Source organism: Chlorocebus sabaeus, chromosome 20 (assembly GCF_047675955.1).
Source record: "Chlorocebus sabaeus isolate Y175 chromosome 20, mChlSab1.0.hap1, whole genome shotgun sequence".
NCBI classification, from domain to species: Eukaryota; Metazoa; Chordata; class Mammalia; order Primates; family Cercopithecidae; genus Chlorocebus; species Chlorocebus sabaeus.
Genome location: NC_132923.1, coordinates 15,309,187 through 15,337,153, shown reverse-complemented (window position 1 = coordinate 15,337,153; position 27,967 = coordinate 15,309,187). Strand labels below are relative to the sequence as shown.

The window sequence follows — 27,967 nt, the reverse complement described above, 5'->3', positions numbered from 1 at the left end:
AGAATCTGGACACAAAACAGTTATGGCAAAGAAAGCTTTATTTAGCTGGTAGCAGGAGAGTCAAAACCTCAAACTCCAGAAAAGATGAAGTAAATTTGCAATGATTTCATACCCCAAGATTCCTCCCACCCAAAGCTGAAGATGTATTTTCAAGGAAAGGCGATAGAAAGAAAAATGGTGCTTACCCAAGAGATTCTTCCATCCAGCAGGCACATACTTTGTCTATCATGAGTCAAGCCCTGATCCAAAGGCTTGTTAACTCATAATTACACTAAGCATGTCTCCTATGCCAAGTAATGTGGCAAGTATTGTGAGGGAAATACAAATGCCCTAATGTAAAATGTTCATTCCAGGGGGACTGACCTTCTCAAAATGGGGTCTGGTCAGATTCTCCATTCTAGGCTATAGGAAAGAAGGCTGAAGAAGAAGCAACTTTACAACTCAGTTTGCCTACAGTTGAGAATTAGAGCAAATGACTTGCAATACCAGGAGCACTTCAGACCATATCATTCAGAATCTGACTGTCTTCATATCTGTGTCTCCTTTTCATTTATTCTGAAGTTAATCCTGTCCCACAGTCATTATAACCATCAGTGACCAGCTAACCTCCCAATCTAGCTCTCTTAGAGTAGACATTTGTTCATCCTGCAGGTCCCTCTCTCTCACCCAAGATCCTTGATGAAATCAGAGAGTGAAGACAGAGGGATCTGTCTGGAGGGACAGAGATGTATATAATTAAAGTCACAACCATCGGTAAGAAGGACTCAGGAGAAGCTGTTCAAGCAAAAGGAAAAGTGGAGCTCATGCAGGCACTCAAGGGAGCAGGGAAGGTCGGGTACAGCTATAGCAACAAGAAGGTTAATCCTACTACAGGAAGGTGATCCAACTACTATAAAGAAACTGTTAAGAACATGACATATCCCAGATAACTACTCATGTCCCCAAGTGCCAAATCCCAAAAGATTTGAGGACACTCACTTGGGCTCTTCTTATTGGTTGATTCAATGGCTCCTCTTTCTCTTATGCAGAAGACATACAGCCAGACCCAGAAAGCCTCATTTCTTGTATAGTTTTCCTAAAAGCCCCAAGAAAGCTGTCACTGGAAAGTCCAGCTGCTTGTGTGGGACACCTACCAATGATTCACTTTCTCCTTAAGAATCACAGGCACAGTCCATCTAGCAGATGAGATTGCTAAATGGCACGGACAAAGTGGAGACATTACAGGAGTTCCAGTGAGTGCTTGTGGGATCACTATTGGTGACTTAATCTCTGAAGTCCAGATTATTCACTCTTCTAACATGCTAGTTACATCTGCACTGATGATGGGTGGAAACAATGTTTCAGCCTCAAGTTCTGAGGCTTGACAGGGGATTGCTGTTGAAGAACCATCTGCTGATCATTGAGTCACCATGACCTCAGTGGTTTGTCAGGTTGCATAAGGTTCTCTCTGTATAATGAGATTCCACTGAGAAAGATCCTTGCTTTGGAAGCATTCCAGTCTTCTTGGAGTTTCTTCCCAAGCAGGTCCTTCACCCCAACACCTCCCCGAGCAGCCCTTTGATGACTCCCTGTCTTCTGTGGTGCTTTTCAGTTACAAAAAGCCCAAGGGGAATGTGTCCATTGTCTTGCAAGTAAAAATTCTTCTGAAGCTATAGCTACAGAGAATAAATAGAGGCAAAGGTGGGTAGGAAGGGGCAGGAAGCAGAAGAAAGAGATACAATACAAACCAAAGGGTGGATTGGAGAGAAAAATGGAGTGAAGATATGGGTTGGAAAGGCAGCTGGGAAGCTCAAGGAGAACAGGAAGATGACTGAGAAGTGGTTTATATAAAAAAAAAATTTTCTCACTCTAAGTCCACAAGGGCTGCAGGAGACCATCAGACCTCAGAAGGGCTGTGTGCCATCCACCCTGGAAGCTCCAGACCCTGACACTGACTTACTTGCTGGTGACTATGGTGTGTGGCCTCCTCCTCAATAATGTCAGTAAACTCAGTGCTTGCATCTTCCGTGTCATCCCCTGCAGCTGCACCTGGAAATAAGTCCAGAAAAGAAAAGTGATTCCCTTCACAGATGGCTTCCAGACAGCAGGTTAAGTTATACTCTTTTTGCCAGCTGCCTCTGATTTCTTCCTTTCTCCATATACTTGGGGAAGAAATTCTCCCTAGCCAGCAGGGCTGGCAAGAAAAATAGAACTTTTTGTATCACAAACACTTTCTTACTCATACTCAAGCCTGAGCCTCACAACATAAGCTGACTTTGCCTGCACAGACCCATTTCTAAGGAGCCCACTGTCAGATACACTGGTTAACCCACTCAAATGTCAAAAAAGCCTGAATTATTCCCCACTGCCTGGCAACATAAAAACTTTCTCTTCCACAACATGAATCCAACATGACTAACCCCTTCCCACCACTGAGTGCCTGGAGATTAGAGCTGCCCTGATTCTCTCAGAGGTATCTATTGTTGGAATCAGTTGTGCATAGGATGACAATCTCTCTGAGGAACTTCCCTCTGGGGGTCCTGTGTCCTCATAAGGTTCAGGTCTAGTCAAGATTCAAGACACCCAATGATTCAGTTGATCCGTAATTTCTTCTTCTAACCTCCCTTCCTCCTCACCTCTCTCAAACTCTTATTCTATGCAGACACCCTTCGCCTGAAGGGTTTCTTGCACTGCTTTATCCACATGTGATTTAACCCATCCTTTCATTCTCCAAAGATGGACACAGCAACTCTAGGGCCCAAACATCTACACCTTGCTCTAAGGTACAAGTAGCTGCAGTTTGTCGTATGGGCAAAGGTCTAAGGCAGCACTGACCAAGAGGACTTTCTGCAATGACAGCAGTGTTCCATGCCAGTGTTGCCCAGTACAGTGGACACAGTCATATATGGCTATTGAGTGCTTGAAATGTGGGTAGTAGAGCCCACATTTCAAATCATTGAATTTTAAATTTTATTTAAATTAACATATTTAAATGACTACATGTCGCTGGTGGCTACCCTCCTGGACAGCACAAATCTAGGGTGTTTCTTCCTCCTTATATTGATTAAAATTAAGACTATTCCTACTTTTTAAGACCAAGAGCTATGTTTTACATTACTGTATTTTTCGGAAAGTGTAGAAATTTATTATGGTTAATTTATCAAAGAAAATCTACTGTGACACTCACTATGTCTTATAGAACCTTCCCAACTTAAAGAATCTTGAAATCTTGTTCTGATCATAGCCTCAGCAACCAACCAGTTACAACTCCACTTCTGACCACTGATTAACCTGGACCTCAAAGAGATTAGGTGGTGAGTCCAAGGTCACACAACTAGCCCTCACAAGAGCTGTGCCAATAAGTCCAGACTCTGGATTCTTAGATAGAAGGCACTCACTTTTTCTTCTGGTGACAAATCAGATCTTTATCTTTGCTTCTTCCTCCAAGACCAAAGAACCTTCTGTTGAGTTCAGACATCCAGGCATGAAAGGCTCTGCTTGAATCATGAGCATTCACTACCCAATGCAGGTAAGGTAAGCGGGGCAGTTCACATCTACATGTTTGCAATGGCCCAGGCTGATCTCATGGAAGTGCTAAGAGGTAGTAAGTATGCTGTGATAACAGCTTAGGTTTCCTCATCTACACCATGAACTTTGTGTTAACTTTGGATCAAAGAAGGGTCTTGTTCAGTGAAGCCCCTACCACTTCTACCACTCAGCATCTTTAGAGGTCTGTGGCAGACAGTGTACAAGAGGAATTTCCAATACTTACTCATTCAAACCAACCCCAGAAACCATCTCACTCAGGATGCTAGCTGAGTAGAGGTGTATGGACACATTCCCTAATCTTTTGCTGCTTTAAAAACTTACTGAACCCAGGATACTAATTTATCTAGGACACCCACATCATGTTATGCTTACTTTGGAAAATCTTTCTCTGTACAACAGTAGTGATCACAATCTTTTATGTTTTTCCAGCAAAGGAAATGAATTGTCTCACTCAGTGACAGAAAACAGACTGTTCACATTGTTTCTCTTTTGAACATGGGGCTGGAGAAGGATCCTGTAGTTGAAGAAAGCTCAGCTCTACGAGGTCAGGATCCTCATCCCCTACCATTGTTGCTGGGTTGTGTAGTCAAGCTGGGCCCACATCCCAGGACCATTCCTACCAGGTTCCAGAAGCGAGAATTGAAAAGAGTGACTGTCACTGGTCTCAAAGGTTTTTATCTGACACTTTCTGCCCTCCATTTATCTTGGCAGCCTTTCTGGTGCCACGTCTGCATTCTTGGATAATGCTCCATATTATTTCACTTAAGAGCAGGATGTTATGGTTCTGGCTTCATAAGAAATTAGATGGAGACAAATAAATGTTCATCTCATCTCAATACTCTACTACACAGGGGTTTTGTTTCTTCCCTTCTTTCTCTTCTTTAAGCTAGCTGACAGTCTTCTTCCGTTATGGCAGCTTTAAGGGTTGCTCAGCCTTTTAACAATTTGAATTAAAATGCTGAAACTTTTTCTCCCATGTTTGAGGGGTAAAGCTAAAAAATTTATGGAAAATATGGGAATAAAGGTAAGTTATCTCATACAAGGTCCCATATATAAGTTTACATTAGACATCTTTTATCATTTTCCATTTTTTAAATTAATGATAGAACTTCTCTTTTGTGAGTGATACCCTTTTCTAAACTTTTACAGCACAACGAAACATTGTCTTCAGAACTAACTTGGAATACTTTGAATTTCTAATTTAAAGGTATGCTTTTGTATTGATGACTCTTCTGCTTATTTTTTGATAAAATATAAAATAGTCTGCCACCTTTAGATTCTCTGGAAGCTAAGAATCGCTTCATTTAACTTGCTTCTTCAAGATTAAGCTTTACATGTTAGACTAGCAATTTTATCAAAAACTTTTATTCGAGGCTTCAATAAAAGTTCTCAACTTGTGGTTCTTGGAAGTTTCTAGGCTTTGAACAATACAAAATGGAGGTGATACCAAGATGTCCCTTATTTAGATTTAGAAAATTATTTTCTATCAGCTATCTAATTCCACAAAGTACACAAAAATAAGCCTCTAAAACATAAGATCATAGAATCCTTGGGTGAAATGTAAGCATTATGCAAATATAAAGTATTCTTATCACTGAGGCAAAAATTCATACTATTGTAGAATTTTTTAAATTGAGTATGGCATAATAATTAAGAACACGAACTATGGAGATAGACTGTCTAGATTTGAATTGTGCTTTTTTCGTTAGTTATGTCACTTTAGGCAAGTCATAACCTTTCCATAACTAAGTTTCTTCATTTAATAATTAGGGTTAAGAGCATTATCCGCTCCAAACTGTTGTGAACTTTAAAGAGTTTGCTGATTTTGAAGTGCTTAGAACAGTGGTTGGTACACAGTGTGTACTCAATAAATATCATCCTTAAACAATATTATTATTATTGTTATTGTAAGTAAACTGAAGTGGTCCATGGGCTTATAAGTTGAAGCCTGAGAAAGTTGAAGGCCATAGAACCTGAATATCATCAGCAGAAGGAAGTTTTATACTTGATGTTATTATCTGAAAGATCTTGATGGATTCCACCTGCACTTCTTCATTTCTGAATACTTGTTTCCCCAGCAGGAGGCTTGAAATGACACTCTTTGCTCTCTGCCTCACAGGACATTGAAAAAGTAAAGAGTTGTCAGTAAAGTAGGTTGAACTCTTTGGAATAGGCGCCTTACAAAAAAGATTAATCATCATTAAACGATAACTGTCTTAAAACTCCAACATGCATAAATAAGCCTTAGGGGAAACTTCATGACCTCTTTTTTTGTTTTGTTTTATTTTGCTTTAGAGATGAGGTCTCATTATGTTGCCCAGTCTGGTCTTAAACTGTGGAGCTCAAGGGATCCTCCCACCTCAGCCTCCAAGTAACTGTGACTACAGGTACATGCCACCACACCTGGCTCATGACATGTTAATTCTTTAGTAACTAGTCCAAACTGGGTGGAGTCAAGACCATTTCCCCCAAATTCTACTCTGTTGTCATTATTATCTTCCTTTAAGTCATTAATATGGGATCAACAGAAAAGGAATGATGATTTTCCATATAGTTACTTAGAACATGGCAAGAGATCATATTTTATTAATTTTAAAAGGTGATCTGAAGAACTAAAACTTTAAGCATGAATAAGTTGGCAGTGCCAAGTGTTCTTTCCTTCGGTACTGGGCCCTTGTGTCCAATACTCTCAGCCCTATCTCACTTTCACTCCCAGGTACTCTGCCATGCATTCATTACAAGAATGCTCACATTTTCATGTCATGAACCAACTATTGCTGACTTTAATATTATGGTGCTGTATGAGAGAATCAAGGAAAAGAGGCCTCCTATCAAACTACAATTGCACACTGCCCAAGGCAATAATTGCATACTGCCCAAGGTAATACTGCCCAAAGTAATTTATAGATTTAATGCCATCCCCAGCAAGCTACTAATGACTTTCTTCACAGAATTGGAAAAAAATACTTTAAAGTTCATATGGAACCAAAAAAGAGTCCACATTGCCAAGAAAATCTTAAGCCAAAAGAACAAAGTTGGAGGCATCATGCTACCTGACTTCAAACTATACTACAAGGTTACAGTAACCAAAACAGCATGGCACTGGTTCCAAAACAGAGATATAGACCAATGGAACAGAACAGAGTCCTCAGAAATAATACCACATCTATAACCATCTGATCTTTGACAAACCAAACCTGACTAAAACAAGAAATGGGGAAAGGATTGCCTATTTAATAAATGGTGCTGGGAAAACTGGCTCACCATATGTAGAAAGCTGAAACTGGATCTCTTCCTTACACCTTACACAAAAATTAATTCAAGATGGATGAAAGACTTCGATGTTAGACCTAAAACTATAAAAACCCTAGAAGAAAACCTAGGCAATACCATTCAGGACATAGGCATGGGCAAGGACTTCATACCTAAAACACCAAAAGCAATGGCAACAAAAGCCAAAATTGACAAATGGGATCTAATTAAACTCAAGAGCTTCTGCACAGCAAAAGAGACTACCATCAGAGTGAACAGGCAACCTGCAGAATGGGAGAAAATTTTTGCAATCTACTCATCTGACAAAGGGCTAATATCCAGAACCTACAAAGAACTCAAACAAATTTACAAGAAAAAAACCCCATCAAAACTTGGGTGAAGGATATGAATGGACACTTCTCAAAAGAAGACATTTATGCAGCCAACAGACACATGTAAAAATGCTCATCATCATTGGCCATCAGAGAAATGCAAATCAAAACCACAATGAGATACCATCTCACACCAGTTAGACTGGCAATCATTAAAAAGTCAGGAATCAACAGGTGCTGGAGAGGGTGTGGAGAAATAGGAACACTTTTACACTGTTGATGAGACTGTAAACTGGTTCAACCATTGTGGAAGGCAGTGTGGCGATTCCTCAGGAATCTAGAACTAGAAATACCACTTGACCCAGCCATCCCATTACTTGGCATATACCCAAAGGATTATAAATCATGCTGCTATAAAGACACATGCACACCTATGTTTATTGCGGCACTATTCACAATAGCAAAGACTTGGAACCAACCCAAATGTCCATCAATGATAGACTGGACTAAGAAAATGTGGCACATATACACCAAGGAATACTGTACAACCATAAAAAAGGATGAGTTCATGTCCTTTGTAGGGACATGGATGAAGCTGGAAAGCATCATTCTCAGCAAATTATCACAGGGGCAAAAAACCAAACACTGCATGTTCTCACTCATAGGTAGGAGTTGAACAATGGGAACACTTGGACACAGGAAGAGGAACATCACACACCGGGGCCTATTGTGGGGTGGTGGGAGGGGAGAGGGATAGCATTAGGAGATATACCTAATGTAAATGACAAGTTAATGAGTGCAGCACACCCACATGGCACATGTATACATATGTAACAAACCTGCACGCCGTGCACATGTACCCTAGAACTTAAAGTATAATAAAAAAAAGAAGCACTACATATTCATGTTATATACTAAAATTAAACCTCTATAAGGAAGCCAACTTAGTTTATGTACTTAAAACCCTATTCTTCATATTATTTTAAATACAACATTTTCTGATGTTGCTGAACTTTCTATTTTACTCTTCCAGGTTTAGTAAGAGGAAAACAGTATGATAAAGATTTTTACTTCTGGAATTTGACTTTAAAAAACAAAAAGGGAGAGTTACACAAAAAGAATCAGTATGTCCCTTTATAAGTTTAATTATTTTTGTTTGAAACCTGGTAGAATTAGTACCGTCAGGACCACAGTTTTGTGTTTCCTTCCATTTCCCATTCTTTGTTGGAGGCAAATTACGATGCTATTTTTTATTTAGAGAATTCATCTCCACCCAGGTGAGAACAGGGAGAAGTTGAAGACTTACCTTCTATTAACACTTAGATTACTTAAAAGCAACGGGCTTGTTACTTGATCATAATAAAATGTTTTAACAAAGCTACTGGTATAGAGGGTGAGAAGGTGGCTTAAATCCACATTTTAAAACACATTATAACTGAAATCATTACCCTACAGAAATCACTCCAATATATTATCCTACTGACTCACTCCTTCTATTTATTACTGTATTGCCATACTCGAGTTCCATATTTCCAGCTATTCTTTCCATGGTACAAATCGTTCCACACTACCAAAGAGAAAAGAAAAGCTCACTGAGCTTTAACCCTGAGAGAACTGAGAGAAAATACTCTGTGTTAGTATCTCATTGGAAAAGAAAACTGATTTCATTTGTTCTATCTCTAGTATAATTTCTACAAGGTAAAATGGAAAACGGACTTCAAGTGTGTGAGTTACTAATATTTCTTCCTAACTTCACAGGAAATTTGTCACCTTTCTTTGCAGGATACTGACTGTAAAGTCAGTAATACTCCATGAAGCCCTATTTGAAAAGGCCACTTGAGCTTTTCAGGGATGCCAAATGTCAAGATTTTGTGATTGTTTTATAAAAAAGACCCTGAAATGGGAAAACAAGTTTATCCTATCAATGGGAACTAGAATTTTCTAATACTACCTCAAGAAAAGCAAAGGTATTATTGTTCTCTCTATGGCTTACAGTCCAAAGGAAAGTGACTTTAGGTAGCTCAGTCAACCTTTATTTCTCAGTGAAAAGGACAATTTTCAGTATAATGTGATCTGCTCCTCCTTTCCACAATCAGTAGACTCCAGATCCAACTGGAAGATCAACGTAAAGAGAACTGAAATCAGTTTTCTTGAAGTTTTTGAAGCTTTGAGCCAAACATCTCATGACCCAGACACTGAATTAGGAGGATGAATGAGCATAAAAGTGATAGGTTTTTTATGTATATCTGCCACAGAGTTTACTTGTGTATAAACTGTGTAAACAGAATATACTCAAGAACCCTCAAAGAAACTAACTCTTGTGGTTAGGAACTCATATCCTATACAGGTTAAGATTTTCTGGATCCTTAATAGATCTCTTGCAATATATAATGTCATAGAAACATCTTTTAAAAATATAAATAAGGAAAAATGTATTTCCTCTAAGAAGCAAAGGTACTAAAACTGTTACTGCTGTCCACAAGTGAATGAAGAGAAGAGAGTGTGGAGAAGGTTGGGTGACAGATAAAAGTGTGCACTATCAAAGGAGAAGGCGGACCTACTAACATAGTCCAATAATGTCTTTTCGAAAAAGTTATAACTTGGCTATCTAAAAAGAGAACAGCAGATGAATGTTGATTTATACTAGGTGCTAATAGTCATCAAATTTTCAATACTATAAACTTTCAATAGCAAAGAGTTTAGGGACAATATCTGTCTAAGGACATTTAGTTCACTCATTAAATAAGTCCTCTTGGAGGTTCTTTTCAACTCTATACTTCTAAAACCTACAGACTTCATCTACCCTGAACTCTTAGAACCATTACTCTGCATTATTTGCTATTATTCAAAAAGGAAATGTGAGAAAAACAAAATCTATCATATGGATTTTTTTCTCAATTTAAGTTCTATGCTTCTAATTAAGCATGGCCTAAGGAAAAATTTACTTCATTATTTTTATTTGAAGATTATTTTTAGTCAAGCAGAAGGTTCTATAAGCACACAATGCTTTATCTAAAATTACTGTCATGTTGAAAAATGACTGTCAAAGGTAGAATAATCTAGTATGAAAAAGAGTCTGTGCTCCTGAAGAGAAAACGGAATATTATATCATGCTAAATATTATTAAGTGATGTGTCCAACACCCAGAGTTGTTAGACCAGCAAGCTCTCTCCAGATAACACTGTTTGTAAGCCTCATTCCAGCTATCTAGACCAGAAAAAGTTAGTGCCATATTTTAGTCACATTTATGAGATTAAGATCAGACTTTTATCCTTCTATCAATCTACTCTTGCTGGAGGTTGACAGAAGTAGGAGTGATTATTAACATAAACTGTAATCACTATGAGCCATTAGAAACCAAGAATCACCCAGAGCTGAATGTTAATAGCAGACTCAGAGGGCTTCCTTGTTCTATTAGTAAAATTAAGGAGAGATGTTCCCTAAATGCCTTGTTGTAATGACACAACAAACTAGCCTTTGATAGGTTGGCATTTCTACAGCTCCATTGCTTTCCTCTTTACTTCTGGAAAGTTACAAAAAATTTTGTGCAAGAAACGGTCTCTTAAAATTAGGAGACTAAGAAAAGTGGATGGATCTGCCTACGCTTCCTATCTCCTTCCTCAAAAGACTCCTTTATCCTCAAAACCATCGAAACTGAAATGGCAGATCCATTAAGAGTAAGGCTTATGGCTATCAATCTTTTGCAAGTTACTTAATCAGAAGATTCCAGAGTGCTTCCCCAGTAGAACATTTTCTCCCTGTCCACTCTAGTTTGACTGATGCTCTATCTGTTATAGACACAGCTAAAGTTACAGAAACAGATGAAATTTAGAATGTAATACAAGCCATGTCAACATGTGAAAGAAATAAAGTGTCATGTAAAAAAAAATGGAAGGAAAAAAAAATTGTGCCCCACTTAGTTTAGAAAGGGTATTCGGTCACATTTATTATGCTACAAAGCTGTTCCCCAATTCCATGTTTAAAGTAACTGAAATCTCAGCTTCTAACATAGGAAACTTAAAACCAGAGGAAATAAAAACAAATTAATGACGTTGAACCCACAAAGCTGCAAAGCAATCTTGGTTCCTTTTCACACTCTTGACTGTCAAGACATCAGAAGTACAATCTCCAGTGCCCCTCTCCTTATACCTGTCATGTTGCCACAAGAAAGCATTGAGACAATGATTAAAGCTATAAACATACATCTGTAACATTTCTTTCTAAACTATTCAAGCACTTCAAAGCCTGAAGTCTATTACTTCTTTTTATATGGAGAAATGTATACATACTAAATAGTGAAAAACTTAGGACTCTATCTAATGCCACAAATGGAAGATGCAATACCCTCCTTTGGCTATAATGAGTTATTTGGTGAAACACTGAATGCAAAGAGGGATACTACATTTGAAATTATCTTTGTAGACAGAGAATTCTGACACTGGAAGACCACTCTAGAAGTCATGTTCTGACTAAATAGCATGACTTTGGTTTAAAGAAACCTAAAGGAATCAATAAAGAACAATTTTTTTTTTTTTTTTTTTAGGTTGTCTTTCATTTTCTTTCTTTCTTTTTTTTTTTTAAATTTATTTATTATTATTAAACTTCAAGTTGTAGGGTACATGTGCACAATGTGCAGGTTTGCTACATATGTATACTTGTGCCATGTTGGTGTGCTGCACCCATCAACTCGTCATTTACATAAGGTATAACTCCCAATGCAATCCCTCCCCCCTCCCCCCTCCCCATGATAGGCCCCGGTGTGTGATGTTCCCCTTCCCGAGTCCAAGTGATCTCATTGTTCAGTTCCCGCCTATGAGTGAGAACATGCGGTGTTTGGTTTTCTGTTCTTGTGATAGTTTGCTAAGAATGATGGTTTCCAGCTGCATCCATGTCCCTACAAAGGACACAAACTCATCCTTTTTTATGGCTGCATAGTATTCCATGGTGTATATGTGCCACATTTTCTTAATCCAATCTGTCACTGATGGACATTTGGGTTGATTCCAAGTCTTTGCTATTGTGAATAGTGCTGCAATAAACATACGTGTGCATGTGTCTTTATAGCAGCATAATTTATAATCCTTTGGGTATATACCTAGTAATGGGATGGCTGGGTCATATGGTACATCTAGTTCTAGATCCTTGAGGAATCGCCATACTGTTTTCCATAATGGTTGAACTAGTTTACAATCCCACCAACAGTGTAAAAGTGTTCCTATTTCTCCACATCCTCTCCAGCACCTGTTGTTTCCTGACTTTTGAATGATCGCCATTCTAACTGGTGTGAGATGGTATCTCATTGTGGTTTTGATTTGCATTTCTCTGATGGCCAGTGATGATGAGCATTTTTTCATGTGTCTGTTGGCTGTATGAATGTCTTCTTTTGAGAAATGTCTGTTCATATCCTTTGCCCACTTTTTGATGGGGTTGTTTGTTTTTTTCTTGTAAATTTGTTTGAGTTCTTTGTAGCTTCTGGATATTAGCCCTTTGTCAGATGAGTAGATTGCAAAAATTTTCTCCCATTCTGTAGGTTGCCTGTTCACTCTGATGGTAGTTTCTTTTGCTGTGCAGAAGCTCTTTAGTTTAATGAGATCCCATTTGTCAATTTTGGCTTTTGCTGCCGTTGCTTTTGGTGTTTTAGACATGAAGTCTTTGCCCATGCCTATGTCCTGAATGGTATTACCTAGGTTTTCCTCTAGGATTTTTATGGTATTAGGTCTAACATTTAAGTCTCTAATCCATCTTGAATTAATTTTCGTATAAGGAGTAAGGAAAGGATCCAGTTTCAGCTTTCTACTTATGGCTAGCCAATTTTCCCAGCACCATTTATTAAATAGGGAATCCTTTCCCCATTTCTTGTTTCTCTCAGGTTTGTCAAAGATCAGATGGCTGTAGATGTGTGGTATTATTTCTGAGGACTCTGTTCTGTTCCATTGGTCTATATCTCTGTTTTGGTACCAGTACCATGCTGTTTTGGTTACTGTAGCCTTGTAGTATAGTTTGAAGTCAGGTAGCGTGATGCCTCCAGCTTTGTTCTTTTGACTTAGGATTGTCTTGGAGATGCGGGCTTTTTTTTGGTTCCATATGAACTTTAAAGCAGTTTTTTCCAATTCTGTGAAGAAGCTCATTGGTAGCTTGATGGGGATGGCATTGAATCTATAAATTACCTTGGGCAGTATGGCCATTTTCACGATATTGATTCTTCCTATCCATGAGCATGGTATGTTCTTCCATTTGTTTGTGTCCTCTTTTATTTCACTGAGCAGTGGTTTGTAGTTCTCCTTGAAGAGGTCCTTTACATCCCTTGTAAGTTGGATTCCTAGGTATTTTATTCCCTTTGAAGCAATTGTGAATGGAAGTTCATTCCTGATTTGGCTCTCTGTTTGACTGTCACTGGTGTATAAGAATGCTTGTGATTTTTGCACATTAATTTTGTATCCTGAGACTTTGCTGAAGTTGCTTATCAGCTTAAGGAGATTTGGGGCTGAGACAATGGGGTTTTCTAAATATACAATCATGTCATCTGCAAACAGGGACAATTTGACTTCTTCTTTTCCTAACTGAATCCCCTTGATTTCTTTCTCTTGCCTGATTGCCCTAGCCAGAACTTCCAACACTATGTTGAATAGGAGTGGTGAGAGAGGGCATCCCTGTCTTGTGCCAGTTTTCAAAGGGAATTTTTCCAGTTTTTGCCCATTCAGTATGATATTGGCTGTGGGTTTGTCATAAATAGCTTTTATGATTTTGAGGTACGTTCCATCAATACCGAATTTATTGAGCGTTTTTAGCATGAAGGGCTGTTGAATTTTGTCAAAAGCCTTTTCTGCATCTATTGAGATAATGATGTGGTTCTTGTCTTTGGTTCTGTTTATATGCTGGATTATGTTTATTGATTTGCGCCTTGCATCCCAGGGATGAAGCCCACTTGATCATGGTGGATAAGCTTTTTGATGTGCTGCTGAATCCGGTTTGCCAGTATTTTATTGAGGTTTTTGCATCGATGTTCATCAGGGATATTGGTCTAAAATTCTCTTTTTTTGTTGTGTCTCTGCCAGGCTTTGGTATCAGGATGATGTTGGCCTCATAAAATGAGTTAGGGAGGATTCCCTCTTTTTCTATTGATTGGAATAGTTTCAGAAGGAATGGTACCAGCTCCTCCTTGTACCTCTGGTAGAATTCAGCTGTGAATCCATCTGGTCCTGGACTTTTTTTGGTTGGTAGGCTATTAATTATTGCCTCAATTTCAGAGCCTACTATTGGTCTATTCAGGGATTCAACTTCTTCCTGGTTTAGTCTTGGAAGAGTGTAAGTGTCCAGGAAATTATCCATTTCTTCTAGATTTTCCAGTTTATTTGCGTAGAGGTGTTTATAGTATTCTCTGATGGTAGTTTGTATTTCTGTGGGGTCGGTGGTGATATCCCCTTTATCATTTTTAATTGCGTTGATTTGATTCTTCTCTCTTTTCTTCTTTATTAGTCTTGCTAGTGGTCTGTCAATTTTGTTGATCTTTTCAAAAAACCAACTCCTGGATTCATTGATTTTTTGGAGGGTTTTTTGTGTCTCTATCTCCTTCAGTTCTGCTCTGATCTTAGTTATTTCTTGCCTTCTGCTAGCTTTCGAATGTGTTTGCTCTTGCTTCTCTAGTTCTTTTAGTTGCGATGTTAGAGTGTCAATTTTAGATCTTTCCTGCTTTCTCTTGTGGGCATTTAGTGCTATAAATTTCCCTCTACACACTGCTTTAAATGTGTCCCAGAGATTCTGGTATGTTGTATCTTTGTTCTCATTGGTTTCAAAGAACATCTTTATTTCTGCCTTCATTTCGTTATGTACCCAGTAGTCATTCAGGAGCAGGTTGTTCAGTTTCCATGTAGTTGAGCGGTTTTGATTGAGTTTCTTAGTCCTGAGTTCTAATTTGATTGCACTGTGGTCTGAGAGACAGTTTGTTATAATTTCTGTTCTTGTACATTTGCTGAGGAGTGCTTTACTTCCAATTATGTGGTCAATTTTGGAATAAGTGCGATGTGGTGCTGAGAAGAATGTATATTCTGTTGATTTGGGGTGGAGAGTTCTATAGATGTCTATTAGGTCTGCTTGCTGCAGAGATGAGTTCAATTCCTGGATATCCTTGTTAACTTTCTGTCTCGTTGATCTGTCTAATGTTGACAGTGGAGTGTTGAAGTCTCCCATGATTATTGTATGGGAGTCTAAGTCTCTTTGTAAGTCTCTAAGGACTTGCTTTATGAATCTGGGTGCTCCTGTATTGGGTGCATATATATTTAGGATAGTTAGCTCTTCCTGTTGAATTGATCCCTTTACCATTATGTAATGGCCTTCTTTGTCTCTTTTGATCTTTGATGGTTTAAAGTCTGTTTTATCAGAGACTAGTATTGCAACCCCCGCTTTTTTTTGTTCTCCATTTGCTTGGTAAATCTTCCTCCATCCCTTTATTTTGAGCCTATGTATGTCTCTGCGTGTGAGATGGGTCTCCTGAATACAGCAGACTGATGGGTCTTGACTCTTTATCCAGTTTGCCAGTCTGTGTCTTTTAATTGGAGCATTTAGTCCATTTACATTTAAGGTTAAGATTGTTATGTGTGAACTTGATCCTGCCATTATGATATTAACTGGTTATTTTGCTCATTAGTTGATGCAGTTTCTTCCTAGCCTTGATGGTCTTTACATTTTGGCATGTTTTTGCAATGGCTGGTACCGGTTGTTCCTTTCCATGTTTAGTGCTTCCTTCAGGGTCTCTTGTAAGGCAGGCCTAGTGGTGACAAAATCTCTAAGCATTTGCTTATCTGTAAAGGATTTTATTTCTCCTTCACTTATGAAACTTAGTTTGGCTGGATATAAAATTCTGGGTTTAAAATTCTTTTCTTTAAGAATGTTGAATATTGGCCCCCACTCTCTTCTGGCTTGAAGAGTTTCTGCCGAGAGATCTGCTGTTAGTCTGATGGGCTTCCCTTTGTGGGTAACCCGACCTTTCTCTCTGGCTGCTCTTAAGATTTTTTCCTTCATTTCAACTTTGGTGAATCTGGCAATTATGTGTCTTGGAGTTGCTCTTCTCGAGGAGTATCTTTGTGGCGTTCTCTGTATTTCCTGGATTTGAATGTTGGCCTGCCCTACTAGGTTGGGGAAGTTCTCCTGGATGATATCCTGAAGAGTGTTTTCCAACTTGGTTCCATTTTCCCCCTCACTTTCAGGCACCCCAATCAGACGTAGATTTGGTCTTTTTACATAATCCCATACTTCTTGCAGGCTTTGTTCATTTCTTTTTCTTCTTTTTTCTTTTGGTTTCTCTTCTCGCTTCATTTCATTCATTTGATCCTCCATCGCTGACATTCTTTCTTCCAGTTGATCGAGTCGGTTACTGAAGCTTGTGCATTTGTCACGTATTTCTCGTGCCATGGTTTTCATCTCTTTCATTTCGTTTGTGAGCTTCTCTGCATTAATTACTCTAGCCATCAATTCTTCCACTTTTTTTTCAAGATTTTTAGTTTCTTTGCGCTGGGTACGTAATTCCTCCTTTAGCTCTGAGAAATTTGATGGACTGAAGCCTTCTTCTCTCATGTCGTCGAAGTCATTCTCCGTCCAGCTTTGATCCGTTGCTGGCGATGAGCTGCGCTCCTTTGCCGGGGGAGATGCGCTCTTATTTTTTGAATTTCCAGCTTTTCTGCCCTGCTTTTTCCCCATCTTTGTGGTTTTATCTGCCTCTGGTCTTTGATGATGGTGATGTACTGATGGGGTTTTGGTGTAGGTGTCCTTCCTGTTTGATAGCTTTCCTTCTAACAGTCAGGATCCTCAGCTGTAGGTTGTAGCTGTAGGAGATTGCTTGAGGTCCACTCCAGACCCTGTTTGCCTGGGTATCAGCAGCAGAGGCTGCAGAAGATAGAATATTTCTGAACAGCGAGTGTACCTGTCTGATTCTTGCTTTGGAAGCTTCCTCTCAGGGGTGTACTCCACCCTGTGAGGTGTGGGGTGTCAGACTGCCCCTAGTGGGGGATGTCTCCCAGTTAGGCTACTCAGGGGTCAGGGACCCACTTGAGCAGGGAGTCTGTCCCTTCTCAGATCTCAACCTCCGTGTTGGGAGATCCACTGCTCTCTTCAAAGCTGTCAGACAGAGTCGTTTGCGTCTGCAGAGCTGCTGCGTTTGTTATTGTTTACTGTGCCCTGTCCCCAGAGGTGGTGTCTACAGAGACAGGCAGGTTTCCTTGAGCTGCTGTGAGCTCCACCCAGTTCGAGCTTCCCAGCAGGTTTGTTTACCTACTTAAGCCTCAGCAATGGCGGGCGCCCCTCCCCCAGCCTCGCTGCTGCCTTGCCGGTAGATCACAGACTGCTGTGCTAGCAATGAGGGAGGCTCCGTGGGTGTGGGACCCTCTCGGCCAGGTGTGGGATATGATCTCCTGGTGTGCCTGTTTGCTTAAAGCGCAGTATTGGGGTGGGAGTTACCCGATTTTCCAGGTGTTGTGTGTCTCAGTTCCCCTGGCTAGGGAAAGGGATTCCCTTCCCCCTTGTGCTTTCCAGGTGAGGCAATGCCTCGCCCTGCTTCAGCTCTCGCTGGTCGGGCTGCAGCAGCTGACCAGCACCGATCGTCTGGCACTCCCCGGTGAGATGAACCCAGTACCTCAGTTGAAAATGCAGAAATCACCGGTCTTCTGTGTCGCTCGCGCTGGGAGTTGGAGACTGGAGCTGTTCCTCAAGAACAAATTTTAAATAGAATTTAATCTGTACCTAATCTAATTTCACTCGTGTACAACAGTCAACTCTGAGACAGTATTGGAGATAAAAGTTTACTATGATCACTTTCATACTTTTTGCCTCTGTTCTTTAACTTGACCTTCCTACTATTACAAGACTACTCTCCTGGTTTTGATTGCCTTATGATAATGATTATATCACTTTTACGAAGTCATTCTTATAGACTCCCAATCTCTTTCCCACTCTCTCATCTTAAAACTTGTATTCGTTTGATTTAAAAATGCTGTCACTCAGAGAGGAGTTGACTGAATGGCAAAAATAATACACACACATGCACTTATGATATGATATGGAACATATGAAATGGATTGTGAAAGTGCGGGAAGAATAAACTTTATTGGCCCACAGAAGAGATGAGGGAATGAGAAGGGGCTAGAGATAAGAATGAATAAAAGTGGAAAAACTAAAGCAGAATGATTTAAAATGTGCAAATACACTTTTCAACCTCCACCATTCAATTTGGGGATTGATATGTATGTACAGTGAGATCCATGTAGGCTAAAGTGAGTTTCACTTTGTAGTTGATGCTACTTGTACCAGTTCTATCATTAGTAAGTCACCATTTAATTCTGCCAAAGTCAGATAAGGATCTTTCTGGTTAGTGCAAACAAGGTTTTCCATCCTGGGCTGCAGTCTGACCCGCCAGTGCTCAGTAGGCATGCTTGTGATGAATTCGCACACTTTCCAGTTCCCCACCTCCAATGGCGGCCAGGGTCTCCAGCCTGTTTAAGCACTCCAAGCTTCTTCCAAGAACTTCTTCTAGCCGACTGCATAACACCTGAGCCCCTTCCAGTTCCACCTGCAGAGTTCAGTCTCTCTCAGAGCTGATTAAACACGCCACATGGAAGGAAAATGGATTAGCCATCAACTGTAGTGAGTCCATATTTGCTTTGAAAGAACCATCAATGCCACTTTGAGCCACACGACTTTGTAAAGTAATTGTTCTCCAGGACACAATAAATGAATGTAGTCTGTGTGGCATTTGTGTTCACCGCTGATAGATGAGTAAGGACTGATCCTTTTTTAAAAGCTTGCCCCTTATGCTAGATTCTGGGCCAATTTCACATAAAATTATAGCCCCTAAGACTTATCTCACACCCTATAGCCCCCCAAAAAGAAATTTCATTATTTGACTAAAAGCTTTTGTTTCTGAAAAACTAAAACCCAGGACAAACTAAATACAAACTGGAGCAAGACTGAGCCAAGTAGAACCACTACTGAAGATACTTGTTTTCTCATTTGTTACCAAACTTGAGGTGGGATGGTGTGCTGAAAAGGAATCTGGTTCATAAACACTAAAGCTCCAGAGGTTCTTTAAAAAGTAACACAATCAACTGGTCCTATCAGACCTTTCCTCTGCCTTCATTTTCCTGGTAGAAAGAAAACATTTTTAAAGCCCAACAATAAATTATAGGAAACTGAATAGCAATAATAATAATAAAATAATAATAATAATTGAAAAAGAGTAAAAGGGGCTAGTAGGGAAGACAAAATGAGAAAAAAAATGAAGAGAATATAAAATGATCCAGTGAGGTATCATATATGTGACCAAAAATTAAGAGGTAGAAGAAAATATATTCATCATGATAGTTATCGGTGGTCCCAGGATGATTTAGCCATCCCAATTAATATATTTTAATTGATGATATTAAATGAATATCAGTGCCCATTAAAACCTTACTTTTTGTTTTTTTTTGAGATAGAGTCTTACTCTGTTGCCCAGGATGGAGTGCAGTGGCAGGATCTCGGCTCACTGCAACCTCTGCCTCCCGGGTTCAAGTGATTCTCCTGCCTCAGCCTCCTGAGTAGCTGGGACTACAGCACCTGCTACCTCACCCAGCTCATATTTGTATTGTTAGTAGAGACAGGGAATAGCCTTACGTTTACAATAGAACAGCCTTTAACAGGACGTGGATCTCAGAAAAGAAATGGACATACATTGAGTGCTTACTCTATGCAAGGCATTGTTTCAGACACCAAAGCTGTCTTCTTATTTAATCTCTGCAATAGCTGCGTGAAACAGGCACTATTCCCGACTTAAGATTTTGACACTGAGGCTCAGAGCAATCCATAAAACAAATGACAAAGTGGGTAGCCCCAGTAATTGTCCCTGCTTTTTCTCCCCTCTTCAGTATCATAAACATCTGCACTTAATGAAGAATAAAAGGCACAAAAATAATACAATAGTAAAAGAAATAAAGATTTCAATAAAGAATAAAAGGAAAAACAGCCAGTCTCTTACCTCTCTGGATGGGCATGGAACTTCACCAGACTGCTATACAGCTGTCTCTCTGCGTGCAACGCCTCATTGAGCCGACTCCGTTCATCCACTAGTCCTTCTAGCATCAGCAGCAACTGGGGAAAGAAGAGAGAAGAAGCAACACGCAAATGACACAGTGAGACATGAAGCCACAGTTAACCCTGAGAAACAAGAAAATGCATTAGCATGTACTAGGACTTAAAAAGCCCACTATCTTAGTACTTAAGCTTTTGATACTACTTTATAGTTTTCAAATCAGTGTCATATTATCTTTTAAAAAAATCTTGAAAGCCCTGCAAGGTGGAATTCAAACATGGGAGCAAAAAGAAGAAAAAGGAGAGAGAAGCTAGAAGCACAGGAAAGCAGGTAAGAGAAAGGAGTAAGAGGGAAACAGGACAGGCAAGAGGGAAATATGTATAATAGGACTCACTAATATTCTTCATTCATTCAATAAATATTTACTGAGCACCTTCTATGGGACAGACTGTTCTAGGTTCTAGGGGAAAGCTTACTATCTAGTGGGAGAAAAAGACGTTCATTAATCATAGATGTGTGTCACTGTGCATGTAATAAGTGCTATAAAGATAATGAGCTATGACAATGTATAACCAACAGAGTTGTTTAAGGTAGAGTTAAAAGCCAGAATGGAGTGGGGTGAGTAGTCAGTGAGAGGGATGATAATGGAGACAGGGAGTACAGGCAAGTAAGTCTTCTGGAAAAGTTTGGCATTGAAGAATGGTTAAACGGGGCTGTAGCTACAAAGAAATTTGGGGAAAAGGCAGGAGTTTCTTTCTCTCTCTCTCTCTTTTTTAACTGGGAGAGACTTGAACATGGTTAAACACAGATAAAAGAGAAAGATTCAGTTGAGAGGGAGGTGACTTATGTATGAGTGTGAGGGGTAACTATTGGTATGTGTCCAAAAGAACTGCTGCTCTTTTCAGAACTACAAATGTCAGAAAGGGGCATCTATAGCTGCTACCGACCAAAGTAGGAAACTTTAGAGCACAGTTCTCTATGAAATACCATCAACTAACCCTCCACAAATAGCTGAGACTGACAGCTTTACCATGTTTTATTTCACAGTAGAAAAATAAGGCTTGAGCTGGGCGTGGTGGTGTACACCTGCAGCTCCAGCTACTCAGGAGGCAGAGGCAGGAAGATTCCTTGAGCCCCAGAGTTTGAGGCTGCAGTGAGCAGTGATCGTACCACTGCACTCGAGCCTGGGTGACACAGTGAGACCCTGTCTCATGTGGTGACTCATGCCTATATGTAATTCCAGCACTTTGAGGGGCCGAGGAGGACGGATCACTTGCGGTGAGGAGTTTAAGACCAGCCTGACCAGCATGGTGAAACTCTGTCTCTACTGGAAAAAAAAAAAAAAAAAAAGTAAATGAATAAATAAGTTTACATTCCAATAACTTACCTGTTGTCTTCGGTTTCCTGACATTTCTTGACCCTGGGATTCTACTGAAGCAACTTTTTCCCGAAGAAGTAAGACTTCCCGGGTCAGGCGTTCCATGGCTGGTATGTCTTCAGGATCAACCAGTTGCATTTGCAGGTCCTACAAGTCAAAAAATAAGTGTGGATGTGAAAACAGCAATAAAAGGGTTATTCAGCAGAGGAGCAGGGAACAAATGTTCTTGAAATAGTCTGCCTATACTTTCAAGTGGGATATTGATAATCACTGGCCAAGGGATTCATGTGTGCAAATACTGTCTGAAGATGTCCTACAGCTATTCTGAGCTGTGAACATTTCCAATGGTCTTTGAAAAGTTTTGAAAGACCTTTATGAGATCTTCTTTAATCTGTATGTTCCTGGTCAGAGACTCCATGTCAGCAGCCTGCACCTGCAGCTCTTCTTCTTGCACAGCCATCATGGACTGTAGAGCAGAAAGTTCCATCTGTGAAAAGAGGAAACAGTATCTGCCATGTTTACATTTTAACACCGAGGCAAATGCTTTTGCATATCATATCACTATCATCCAGTAATGCAAAAGAAAACGAGAACATGAATAGGGCTCTACAGCATCAAATCAATAATCCATGCAGTATGGTACCAAAGGATGTTTTATGGGACGATGTCATAGTTGTTCTTAATGACGTCTTCCACTTTAGCTGGCACTATAAAACACATCAAATTTGTTTAACAAGCTTATTATAATACTGAAAAAGTCACCATTAGCAGAAGCAAGAAGAGATGAAGTTTTTATGTATTTCACCCAACAGATGGAAAAATGACAGCATGAGGATATCTCCATTTTGCAACCCTTAATGAATAAATGGATAAGGCATCAAACAGCAACAGCTGCTAACATCACGAGAGATCACCAAATATTACATGCCTCCTGATGGAAGAACATGCCACCACCTAGGAAGAAATATTGCCAATAGCTGGCACTACATGCCCTAAACTTTCAGTGTTCTCACCGGAAAATGACAAATACTTGGTTATGACAAAATTTATTAAAAATCATGATTTAATAGGCCAGGTGCGGTGGCTCACGCCTGTAATCCCAGCACTTTGGGAGGCTGAGGTGGGCGGATCACAAGGTCAGGAGTTCGAGACCAGCCTGACCAACATGGTGAAACCCATGTCTACTAAAAATGCAAAAATTAGCCAGGCGTGGTGGTGTGTGCCTGTAACCCCAGCTACTCAGGAGGCTGAGGCAGGAGAAACACTTGAACCCGGGAGGCGGAGGTTGCAGTGAGCTGAGATCGCGCCACTGTACTCCAGCCTGGCAACAGAGTGAGACTCTGCGTCAAAAAAAAAAAAAAAAAAAAAAAAATCATGATAACAACCACAGCTGCTAACACTATGCCCCGGGCTCTCAAATAAACGCTTTGTATATATTTAATCCTTTTAACAAACCTAGTGATCTGGCTCCTGCCTACTTTTCCTACTTTAATATCTGCCATTTTACTCCTCACTCATGACTCCGTAGGCACACTAGACTTTTTCTCTTCTAGGAACACCAGACTTTCTCTTGACTCGGCCTTTACAACTACTACTCCCTTTGCCTGAAATATCTTTCCCAGGGCTGCCTCCTGTTCATCCTCAGGTCCCAGCTTATGTGTCATCTGCTCAGAGAAGCCTTCTTTGGCCACCCTATTTAAGATGGTCTCCATCCATGTTGCTTTCTATCATTTTCCTCATATCACTTACTATACTCTATAACTATAATGTTTGTTTATTTATTGTCTGTATCTCCCCAGTAGAAATTAGCTATATAGAGCCAGAGACCTTACTGATTTCATTCACTACCTCATCCTCAGCACTAGCCCAAGCTTAGAGAAGGTCCCCATATAGCTAATGAATGAATGAGTGAACCCTCACAACAATCCTATGAGATAACTACTCTTTGATGTATACACAAGGTGACTTCTTCTACTCTTCAATTTACAGACAAGGTGATTGAGTCTGAGAGAAATTAAGGAACTTGTTCAAAAATCACAGGGCGGCTAGTAAGTGGTAAATCCAGGACGTGAACTCAGGGAAGCTGACTCAGAGCCACTAGGTTATAATGTCTTTCCTGTAGATACCACATATCCGTACAGTCTTTATGGTAAGGACAAGCTATTTTAAATAAACCCTTTAAAGGAATTTAGCAATAGTTAAATATCACCCACTCAAAATACCCATTCACAGGCATTTCAATTTCATGATCCTGAAAACAGGACAGAACCAAAAAGCAACTTTACTTTGGATTTGATAAATGTGAGAAAAACAGGAAGAGGATGTGGAAACTAAAATATCTAACATGAATAATCAGAAAACGGCTAAGGTAGAACCACAAAGAGGAAGGGAGACTAGGGGATTTTTAAAACTGGTGTTTCCTAAACGCCACACATTCTCATATCCTGAAAACTAACTGAGTCATAAAACATGAGTCTGTTTGTAAGCAGAAATATGGTAATGAAATCAAAAGATGAAATATGATAATTCCATCACAAATACAAACACAGGTTTTATATTATAGATCTAGCTATGGCAAAAGGTAGAAAAAAACTAAGGAGCTATTTGGACTAGCTAGCTAAACTGAATTCAGGAAGCCATGACACTGACTGATCTTCTAAAAGAGATGCCAACACAGTAACAAACAAGCTTTCAGTTTCAGTCTGTAACTCTGTGCTGTGGTCCTAGCATTTCTTCAACATCACATTTGAGTATGCAGCTAGCTGTGGAGGAAATGCAAGGGGAAGGGAATCTCTAAGGCTGAAAGGCCTCTTCTAAAAAAATTCATGAGAACTCTATACTAGAGAGAGTTGAAGCACAAGGTGGGAAAAATGTGCTCTAGGAAATGAATCTTCTTAGGAAGAAAGGGAAGTCACAAAAGGCTTGAGTTTGAATCATAACTCTGGCATTTATTAGTTACATGACTATTCTCCACTCCCATTTTAAAAGAGAAATCAGGGTTTCAGCTTCTTTGTCTATAATAATTGAGCCAACACCACTTACTTTGTGTTGAGCTGTGAGCATTAGTGCTAATTTAAGTACCTAGCACAGTACATAGCTCATGAATACTTGATAAACATTGATTATACTCAAATTTCTCATTTCATGTTTCTAAAACTAATTTCATGGGTCTAATGTCATAACTCTAAGCAGCAATCACACACTTCCTTTTTTCACTAGTGCTTTACAATTATTATTATTATCTTGGGGGTAGAGTTTTACTCTTGTTGCCCAGGCTGGAGTGTGATGGCACAATCTCAGTTCACTGCAACCCCCACCTTCCGGGTTCAAGTGATTCTCCTGCCTGAGGCTCTGAAGTAGCTGGGATTACAGGCGCCCGCCACTACACCTGGCTAATTTTTGTATTTTTAGTAGAGACGAGGTTTCATCATATTGGCCAGGCTGGTCTTGAACTCCTGACCTCAAGTGATCAGCCTACCTAGGCCTCCCAAAGTGCTGGGATTACAGGCATGAGCCACTGCACCCGGCCTTTACAATTATTTTATTCCAGTTAGCAATTGGGAGAGAGGGTTACGTTTTTCCAACACTTAATAAGTTTTAATGGTCCCAATCTAAAAACAGGAGCATCTTTTTGAGATAATGTATATATAAAATAACTTATATTTTTCTCCAAAAAGAAAAAAGTCATGCCCGGCATTTGGACTCAGATATTATACTTGGAAAATTATATGCTTTTAAATATAAACTATTTTGAAAGAAAAAACAGGGATTTTGAAATTAAGACTTGACTAGAAAACTCACTTGACTTTCTCTTTCTTTTTTAGCCATGAGTTCAAGTTCTGCTTTGGCATGACTCAGTTCTTTTTCCAGCCCTGCAACTGTGTCCAAGTCTCCTGAAATAAAAATATAGCGCTAGTTTTAATTGCTTTTAACATAATGTGATATCTGCTGCCTCCTTTGAGTAATTTACAGAGGACACATTCCAATAATAAGAAAAAAGAAAACATACACACAGGTTGTTCATTGTAGCATTATTTATCATAGCAAAATACTGCAATCATCCTAGAGGCTATAAAGATTGAATAAACTATAATATATTCACAGATAGCACTATATACTGCTGTAAAAAAAGAATAAGGATGATCTTTGTGAACTTACATGGAGTGATTTTGAGATTCTAAGAATATGTTAAGTAAAACAAACTATGTGCTTAAAAATATATCTAAAGTAGTAGATTTCCTATTAGGAAAAAGGGGAAATGAGAATGTACATATATACATCACATATACACAGATGATTCATTTGCTTATTTTTGCAAAAAGATATACAGGAAGAATAACCCAGAAATGAAACTGATTATCTTCAGGAGATGACTGGAAACAGGAGAGAAGGAATAGGGAAATATGGGACATTTGAGAATATCATTTTATATGCTGGAGTTTTGAACTGTGTAAATGTTTAATTTTTAATGTGTAAGTCAGCTTGACAACGAATGGGAGAGAAAATGTCTAAAACTGAATACTAATATAAATAAACAAATCTATACAGCAAATAGATAATAAAACCACCCAGAAGACAGTAAAAAAATTAATCCAAAAAATTTTTGAACTCACTACTCTAACTGAACACTGATCAGTGCAAAATATCCTAAGGATAAAAAGAATTACAAAAAAATCTTAAACATTACTTAATACATTTATTGTTGATGGTGGGATTTATGTAGCAATTCTGAAACAACTTTTGCATATTATAGTATTCTGCAAATGTGTAAATATTTTGAAACATATTGATGCTCTAAGTAACCAGGCTCTCAAGGAGATACAAATATGAAATGAGGGAAAAAAGAACCTATATTGTTAAATTGGAATTACAGAAATCAGTATCAAATCTTCATATGTATACAAATACACACATATATACTTAAAAATATTCATTGCTAGCTCTGTTCACTTAAAAGGGCTAGAAGCAAAAGGCATTCATGTAGCAATGAACACATCTTGTGCCCAGATCACAGTTTCTGAATGCCATTACCCACCAAAAGGAACCAGGGAGCTCTTTAGGATAATGGCTGATTCTGGGACTGAGGCAGGTAAAGCAAAAGGTAATCACAGAACATCTTACTGTGCCAGAAACTATGAAACTATGCTAAAAAAAAAAAAAAAAACTGTTGGGGATATGGCAAAGGGTCAGAGAAACAGCTTGAGGGCCTCCCACTGACCAAATATGGGTTAATTTGAGCATTAAAGGAAATAATGACCAAAATCAATAATATAATGTTTTTTAAAACTCCACATTGATAAAAACAAATGGGGTACAGAGATGGGGAAAGGATAGCTCTTCTTTATAAATAACACCCACAAATAAACAAGAAATTTTACAACAGAAAATCATAATTTTTTTTTTTTTTTTTTGAGACTGAGTCTTGCTCTGTTGTTCATGCTGGAGTGCAGTAGGGCAATCTCTCAGCTTTCCAGGTTCAAGTGATTCTCCTGCCTCAGCCTCCTGTGTAGCTAGGATTATAGGCATGCACCACCAAACCCAACTAATTTTTGTATTTTTAGTAGAGACAGGGTTTCACCATGTTGGCCAGGCTGGTCTCAAACTCCTGCACTCAAGTGATCTGCCTGCCTCGGCCTCCCAAAGTGCTGGGATTAAAGGCATGAGCCACCGTGCCCAACCCTGAAAATCACTATTTTTAAACCACTAATGTAGTTTAAAACCAATGTAGGTGGTTCAGGCAAGGCTCAAATCATACTAAAACCACTGAGTGAATGATTGTTGGAAAACAGAACTGTCAACATCTCAAATTCAGCCAGCAGATCACTATATACTAAGGGGGAAATAAACCTTTGACAACGGAGAGATTTGACAGCTACAACCTTAACCAAATGACTAAATTTAATATCACCAAGGATGATACAAACTGATCATCACGCACTGATGTGATACACTAAAAAAGATGTTATCTGGGCCAGGCGCCGCGGCTCACGCTTACAATCCCAGCACTATAGGAGACTGAGGTAGGTGGATCACTTGAGGCTAGGAGTTCCAGACCAGCCTGGCCAACATGGCAAAACTCTGTCTCTAAGAAAAAATACAAAAAAACTAGCTAGGCATGGTGGCGCATGCCTGTAGTCCCAGCTACTTGAGAGGCTGAGGCGTGAAGATTGCTTGAACCCGGGAGGCAGGCAGGCAGCCAGGCAGGATGGAAGGAAAGAAGGACGGAAAGAAGGAAGGAAGGAAGGAAGGAAGGAAGGAAGGAAGGAAGGAAGGAAGGAAGGAAGGAAGGGAGGGAGGGAGGGAGGGAGGGAGGGAGGGAGGGAGGGAGGGAGGGAGGGAAGGAAAGATGTCATCCATATGGTATTCCTGCCAAAAATGTTTAACTCTAATCTAGCCATGAGGAAACAATCACAGCTAAAATGA

General features: G+C 39.4%; 1 pseudogene; it reads right to left on the bottom strand.

Moving 5' to 3' along the window:
- Positions 1-154: 154 nt before the first annotated feature.
- LOC140709280 (myomegalin-like) lies at positions 155-27,475 on the bottom strand (annotated as a pseudogene).
- Positions 27,476-27,967: the final 492 nt, after the last annotated feature.